The sequence below is a fragment of the Eschrichtius robustus genome, chromosome 6, assembly GCF_028021215.1.
Source record: "Eschrichtius robustus isolate mEscRob2 chromosome 6, mEscRob2.pri, whole genome shotgun sequence".
NCBI classification, from domain to species: domain Eukaryota; kingdom Metazoa; phylum Chordata; class Mammalia; order Artiodactyla; family Eschrichtiidae; genus Eschrichtius; species Eschrichtius robustus.
In genome coordinates this window covers 58,420,318-58,428,058 of record NC_090829.1, presented here as the reverse complement: position 1 = coordinate 58,428,058, position 7,741 = coordinate 58,420,318, and the positions used below count along the sequence as shown (strand labels likewise).

The 7,741-nt window shown below is 44.8% G+C and overlaps 1 pseudogene; it reads right to left on the bottom strand.

The window, feature by feature from the left end:
* Positions 1 to 5,141: 5,141 nt before the first annotated feature.
* Positions 5,142 to 6,026, bottom strand: LOC137765631 (tubulin polyglutamylase complex subunit 2 pseudogene; annotated as a pseudogene).
* Positions 6,027 to 7,741: the final 1,715 nt, after the last annotated feature.

Here is a 7,741-nt window from a genome sequence, read left to right as displayed (position 1 = left end):
AAACAAAAAACGGACGGACCTAACCCTAGGACTAATGGTGAAAGCAAAGGTATACAGACAAAATCTCCCCCAGAAGCTTACACATATACACTCACAAAAAAAGGAAAAGGGGAAAAATTAATATATCCTGCTCCCAAAGTCCACCTCCTGAATTTGGGATGATTCGTTGTCTATTCAGGTATTCAACAGATGCAGGCACATCAAGTTGTTTGTGGAGCTTTAATCCGCTTCTTCTGAGGCTGCTGGCAGAGATTTCCCTTTCTCTTCTTTGTTCATACAGCTCCCAGGGTTCAGGTTTGGATTTGGACCCGCCTCTGCGTGTAGGTCGCCTGAGGGCGTCTGTTCCCCGCCCAGACAGAACGGGGTTAAAGGAGCAGCTGCTTCGGGGGCTCTGGCTCACTCAGGACGGTGGGAGGGAGGGGTACAGAGGAGGCGGGGCGAGCCTGCGGTGGCAGAGGCCGGCATGACGTTGCAGCAGCCTGAGGTGCGCCGTGCGTTCTCCCGGGTAAGTTGTCCCCAGATCACGGGAGCCTGGCAGTGGCGGGCTGCACCGGCTCCTGGGAGGGGTGGTGTGGAGAGTGACCTGTGCTCGCACACAGGCTCCTTGGTGGTGGCAGCAGCAGCCCTAGCGTCTCCCGCCCGTCTCTGGGGTCCGCGCTGACAGCCGCGGCTCGCGCCCGTCTCTGGAGTTCGTTCAGGCGGCGCTCTGAATCCCCTCTCCTTGCGCGCCACAAAACAAAGAGGCAAGAAAAAGTCTCTTGCCTCTTCTGCAGCTGCAGACTTTTTCCCGGACTCCCTCCCGGCTAGCACCGAAGCCCGAGCCTCAGCTCCCAGCCACCCCCCCCCCCCGCCCCGGCGGCTGAGCAGACAAGCCTCTCGGGCTGGTGAGTGCTACTCGGCACGGATCCTCCGTGTGGGAATCTCTCCGCTTTGCCCTCCGCACCCCTGTGGCTGCGCTCTCCTCCGTGGCTCCAAAGCTACCCCCCTCTGCCATCCGCAGTCTCCTCCCGTGAAGGGGCTTCCTAGTGTGTGGAAACCTTTCCTCCTTCACAGCTCCCTCCCACTGGTGCAGGTCCCGTCCCTATTCTTTTGTCTCTGTTATTTATTTTTTCTTTTGCCCTACCCAAGTACGTGGGGATTTTCTTGCCTTTTGGGAGGTCTGACGTCTTCTGCCAGCGTTCAGTGGGTGTTCTGTAGGAGCAGTTCCACGTGTAGATGTATTTCTGCTGTATCTGTGGGAAGGAAGGTGATCTCCGCATCTTACTCTTCCGCCATCTTGCCGATTCTCCCGTTTTTCTTTCTCAATATTGCTTTGGCTATTCGGGGTCTTTTGTGTTTCCATACGAATTGTGAAATTTTTTGTTCTAGTTCTGTGAAAAATGCCAGTGGTAGTTTGATAGGGATTGCACTGAATCTGTAGATTCCTTTGGGTAGTAGAGTCATTTTCACAATGTTGATTCTTCCAATCCAAGAACATGGTATATCTCTCCATCTGTTTGTATTATCTTTAATTTCTTTCATCAATGTCTTATAGTTTTCTACATACAGGTCTTTTGTCTCCTTAGGTACGTTTATTCCTAGGTATTTTATTCTTTTTGTTGCAATGGTAAATGGGAGTGTTTCCTTAATTTCTCTTTCAGATTTTTCATCATTAGTGTATAGGAATGCAAGAGATTTCTGTGCATTTATTTTGTTTCCCACTGCTTTACCAAATTCATTGATTAGCTCTAGTAGTTTTCTGGTAGCATCCTTAGGATTCTCTATGCATCATGTCATCTGCAAACAGTGACAGTTTTACTTCTTCTTTTCCAATTTGGATTCCTTTTACTTCTCTGATTGCTGTGGCTAAAACTTCCAAGACTATGTTGAATAATAGTTGTGAGTGTGGGCACCTTTGTCTTGTTACTGATCTTAGAGGAAATGGTTTCAGTTTTTCACCATTGAGAACGATGTTGGCTGTGGGTTTGTCATATATGGCCTTTATTATGTTGAGGTAAGTTCCCTCTATGCCTACTTTCTTGAGGGTTTTTATCATAAATGGGTGTTGAATTTTGTCAACAGCTTTTTCTGCATCTATTGAGATGATCATATGGTTTTTCTCCTTCAATTTGTTAATATGGTTTATCACATTGATTGATTTGCATATATTGAAGTATCCTTGCATTCCTGGGATAAATCCCACTTGATCATGGTGTATGATCCTTTTATTGTGCTGTTGGATTCTGTTTGCTAGCGTTTTACTGAGGATTTTTGCATGTACGTTCATCAGTGATATTGGCCTGTAATCTTCTTTCTTTGTGACATCTCTGTCTGGTTTTGGTATCAGGGTGATGGTGGCCTTGTAGAATGAGTTTGGGAGTGTTCCTCCCTCTGCTACATTTTGGAAGAGTTTGAGAAGGATAGGTGTTAGCTCTTCTCTAAATGTTTGATAGAATTCGCCTGTGAAGCCTTCTGGTCCTGGGCTTTTGTTTCTTAGAAGATTTTTAATCACAGTTTCAATTTCAGTGCTTGTGACTGGTCTGTTTATATTTTCTATTTCTTCCTGGTTCAGTCTTGGAAGGTTGTGTTTTTCTAAGAATTTGTCCATTTCTTCCAAGTTGTCCATTTTATTGGCGTATAATTGCTTGTAGTAATCTCTCATGATCCTTTGTATTTCTGCATTGTCAGTTATTACTTCTCCTTTTTCATTTCTAATTCTATTGATTTGAGTCTTCTCCCTTTTTTTCTTGATGCGTCTGGCTAACGGTTTATCAATTTTGTTTATCTTCTGAAAGAACCAGCTTTTAGGTTTATTGATCTTTGCTATCATTTCCTTCATTTGTTTTTCATTTGTTTCTGATCTGATCTTTATGATTTCTTTCCTTCTGCTAACTTTGGGGTTTTTTTGTTCTTGTTTCTCTAATTGCTTTAGGTGTAAGCTTAGGTTATTTGAGATTTTTCTTGTTTCTTGAGGTAGGATTGTATTGCTATGAACTTCCCTCTTAGAACTGCTTTGCTGCATCCCATAGGTTTTGGGTCATCGTGTTTTCATTGTCATTTGTTTCTAGGTATTTTTTGATTTCCTCTTTGATTTCTTCAGTGATCTCTTGGTTATTTAGTAATATATTGTTTAGCCTCCATGTGTTTGTATTTTTTACAGTTTTTTTCCCTGTAATTGATATCTAGTCTCATAGCGTTGTGTTCGGAAAAGATACTTCATATGATTTCAACTTTCTTAAATTTACCAAGGCTTGATTTTTGACCCAAGATATGATCTATCCTGGAGAATGCTCTGTGAGCACTTGAGAAGAAAGTGTATTCTGTTGTTTTTGGATGGAATGTCCTATAAATATCAATTAAGTCTATCTTGTTTAGTGTGTCATTTAAAGCTTGTGTTTCCTTATTTATTTTCAATTTGGATGATCTGTCCATTGGTGAAAGTGGGGTGTTAAAGTCCCCTACTATGATTGTGTTACTGTCAATATCCCCTTTTATGGCTGTTAGCATTTGCCTTATGTATTGAGGTGCTCCTATGGTGGGTGCATAAATATTTACAATTGTTATATCTTCTTCTTGGATTGATCCCTTGATCATTATGTTGTGTCCTTCTTTGTCTTTTGTAATAGTCTTTATTTTAAAGTCTATTTTGTCTGATATGAGAATTGCTACTGCATATTCGTACTTTTAATGGTAGTGTTTACCTGATTTTTGGACAAAAGGCCCCACGTCTTCATTTTGCACGGGGTCCTACGTATTAGGTAGGCATTCCTGCTCTTGAGTGCTCTGCTCCTCCTGAGGCAGGTCTCACACCTTTCCTTATTGGAACCCTCTTCTGTCTACAGCCCTTTGGGGGTTCCAGCTGATTGTCACAGATTTGAAGTGCACCGTTGTTTCGTGGCTCCTCTGCTGCTTCATTTGTGAAATCGAGAACTGGACCAGGACTTAGGAAATAATTCAGGGACTCCATGAGCTCTAGAGGGAAGGACACCTGCCACAGTGGAAGATGACACAACTTCTCAATCCCCTTCTAACCCTGACTTGGGGAAGGAGCCAAATGCTGGAATCTCTTATCTGGCACTACTGGTTCTCCCTTTGATGAGTTTTGGCAGAAAAATGCTTCTGGAAGACTAAACCTCAACTATTATCCTTGACAACTTGGTTCCTCTCTCTCCTCTTCTGCTACCCCATGAATTGTTCAGCAGTTGTGAGTAGGCAGAGCATGTGGAAGCTCTTGTCAACAGTGACTGATTTCATCAAAACTGTGCATGAAGAGTCCTGGCAAAGCAATGCTTGGCAGGTTTTGTTTTGTTTTGGTTTTAATGGTACAGTAGAATCACCTCTTCTTTAAAAAAAAAAGTGAGAAAGATAATTTTGGCAGACGTACAAATATCACATCACAAAACTGGAAACAAGAAACTTTATAGGAAACTGAAAATGAGCAAAGCAAGATCTGTTTGTGGTGAAGGATATAAAGAACATAAAAATGGATATTCAAGGTTTTTCTTGGAACATTATAACCCATCAAATTAAGGTATCATTATTCTTTAACAAAAATTAACTGATCTGAGGAAGGGTAATGCAAAAGTATTCTAATGCAGTGCTGCCCAATAGAACTTTCTGTGATGATAGAAATGTTTCATCATCTCTGTGCTAATACAGACTCCACTAGCCACATGAATACTCCCAATGTGGCTAATATAATTGAGGAACTGCATTTTTAATATGGCTTAAATTTAGCTGCTTTAAAAAGTGGCTACCAGTTGAGCAGCATAGTTCTAATGCCTCATAGGTCAAAACCAGTGGTTTCTATGGGGGACTTCTCTAATTACTGCTGAGGGGTAGGGGGTTGGAGTAGAAAGAAAAGAAAGCTCTTAATAGATCTACTTAGTCACTTACACAACACCTTACATTCTCCACAGCTTCCAGAATTAGTAGGTGGCACAACCTGCTGTAAGGGGTATGAGAGAAGGATTCTTGGGGAGAGCTGAGTATGCCCTTCCAACTCCTGGCTCAAGCCAATGGCAGTAAAAGCCTAGGATTTTGTCACTCGGATGGGGAGAGGACTATGGTTCCATACAGAATCTGAGGCTTGGGCCACGCCTGGGGCATCTGTGCTTGGAAATCATCGCTGTGGGGCTGTCGGGGAGCTGGAGGTGGGGCGCTCATTTTCGGACAGGGTTTCCAGAGCCAGAGGAGGATTTAGAGGTGGAAGGAGGACCCGTGGGCCCTTTCTGGCCACCTGCAGGCTGAACAGGCCCTTTCTTTTTGGGGATTAATGTCTTGTTCTTGCTCTTGAACACTTTGCTGGGATCCAGCTTGTTCACAAAGGAGTCGGTCTCTTCCGTGAGTAGGTTTGTGTTGTAGGTGATGGGTTTATACATGTTGAACCATTGCTTGGCCTGTGGGCTAATGCCATAGCTGGTGAAGGCGTACTCCCACTGGGGCAGGCCCAGGTGGGTGATAAGCAGGCGATAATAGGCAGTAAAGGTATCTGTGAGAAAATGCCAGTATAACGCTCTGTCCAGGAACCAGATCTCAGTGTCTTGTGCTAATGCTGGTTTCCCTCTTTTGTAGGCAAGGCAAACCTTCCCATTCAGGTTGCAAGGATCCAGCTCAAATATCGCACTGTGAGAATCAAATTGAGGCTTCTCTGGCTAGTTCTCACTAGCGTCTTGTGTATCATCCTCCAGGTCTGCAAGAGTTGGTGCGTTAGGAAGAGAGTACGTGGAAGACTGGTTGAGTTGAGTCAGTTTTGAGATGCTGTTAATTGCCATGCTGCCCAATGGAATGGTGTGTTCATCCAGCTTCACATTCCATGTCATGTGGAAGCCGTTGGTCATCAGGTAAAACTTCTTCAGATCCTCAGGCAGCACACAGGTATTTTTTTGTTCCCATGAAGAAATCATGTGACATTCAGCAGGCGCCTTTTCTATGATGGTCACCTCTGTTACACCTGGGGATGATTCTAGGATGTGGGTGGCCCCCAAGGTCAGCTTCTCCAGGTGCGGCTTGCGGCTGCCCAGCAGCGGGGGCGGTGTCTCCTCCATGGCTCGCGGCCCCGCTCCGCGCGCGGAGAGCGGCGGGGACGGGGCGGGAGAGCGGGGCGGCCGGGAGGGCCGGACTCCACACTGGAGGCGCGGCCGTCAAGTTCACGGCATGCCGGGAGTTGTAGTGCTCGGCGCCTGAGAGCGCGGCGAAGCGGAGATGGGGGGGTCCGGGCTGCTCTGGGAGTAGCAGTTCCGCGGGGCGCTTGTTCCCGCGGCCCCGGCGGGTGCTCCACGCCACGCCGCCGGGACACAGCGACTCCACCGCCAGGATCCTCCCGCCCCTCCGGGGCGGCGGGGGCGGGCCTCTGCGCCGTGCGGCCAGTCGGGCCGGGCGTAGAGACCGGGGCGGGACGGCCTCGGAGCGACGCCCCAGTGGCGGGTGTTTCCGTGTAGTATTTTATCATGTGTCGAGTTGACCTCATAGAACTGGAAATATTTAGTATCCAAGTAGGAAACATGTGCTATCAAGGCACCAGGGAAGTTCCCCAAACTTCAGAGTATAGGCCAGTTTTGGTTGTGACTGTTTAGCACTTGTAAATTGGTTAAAGAGCATTGACCTGAACCGGTGACTATCCTTGGGTGTCCTTGTCTCTTCCCTACCGCTATTTAACTCAGTGATATCTATTCCTTTTATTCATTAATCTGTGTATTCCCTCTGTAATATTTTTTGGGGCAGGGACTTTGTCTTAGTCACTGTTGTATTTTAAGCGCTTCAAATAATGCCTGATACGTAGTAGTGCTCATTTCATAGTCTTATTTACTTTATTCAGAAAATACTAAGTGAGCCCCTACTATTAATGCATTTTGAATACACACCTCCTTTCTCTTCTTTTTCTTATTTCTTTTTCTAGCTCTAACTCCCATTTTCTTTCCTTTTTTGGCATAAAAAGAAAAGTTTTATGAAAGACAACTTAGTTCAACTCAATTTTACAAACACTTACTGAGTGCTCACTTTGTGCTAGGCATAGAATTTTTTTTAATAATAAATTTATTTATTTATTTATTTATTTATTTATTTATTTATTTATGGTTGCTTTGGGTCTTCGTTGCTGCGTGTGGGCTTTCTCTAGTTGCAGTGGGTGGGGGCTACTCTTTGTTGCAGTGCGCGGGCTTCTCATCGCAGTGGCTTCTTTCGTTGTGGAGCACGGGCTCTAGGCGTGCAGGCTTCAGTAGTTGTGGCTCACGGGCTCTAGAGCGCAGGCTCAGTAGTTTTGGCGCACGGGGTTTGTTGCTGTGCGGCATGTGGGATCTTCCTGGACCAGGGATTGAACCCGTGTCCCCTGCATTGACAGGTGGAGGGAAGTCCTAGGCATAGAATTTGACAAGACTTCCCTTCAAGACACTGCTTGATAGAAAAGAAAGACCCATAAAAATGTAATAAAAAATAGTCAAAAGGAATATGGCAAATGCCATGATAGGAATATGCTTTGGAGCTAGGAGAATATCTTATAGCCACTATGGAAAACATTATGGAGTTTCCTCAAAAAATTAAAAATAGAACTACCATATAACACAGCAATCCCACTTCTGGGTATATATCCAAAGCAAATGAAATCAGGATCTCCAAGAGATATCTGCATTCCCATGTTCACTGCAGCATTATTCACAATAGCCAAGATATGGAAACAGCCTAAGTGTCTGGCTACAGTTGAATGGATAAAGAAGATGTGAGATATATGTACAGATGTGACGTATGATATTATGTCTTAATCATT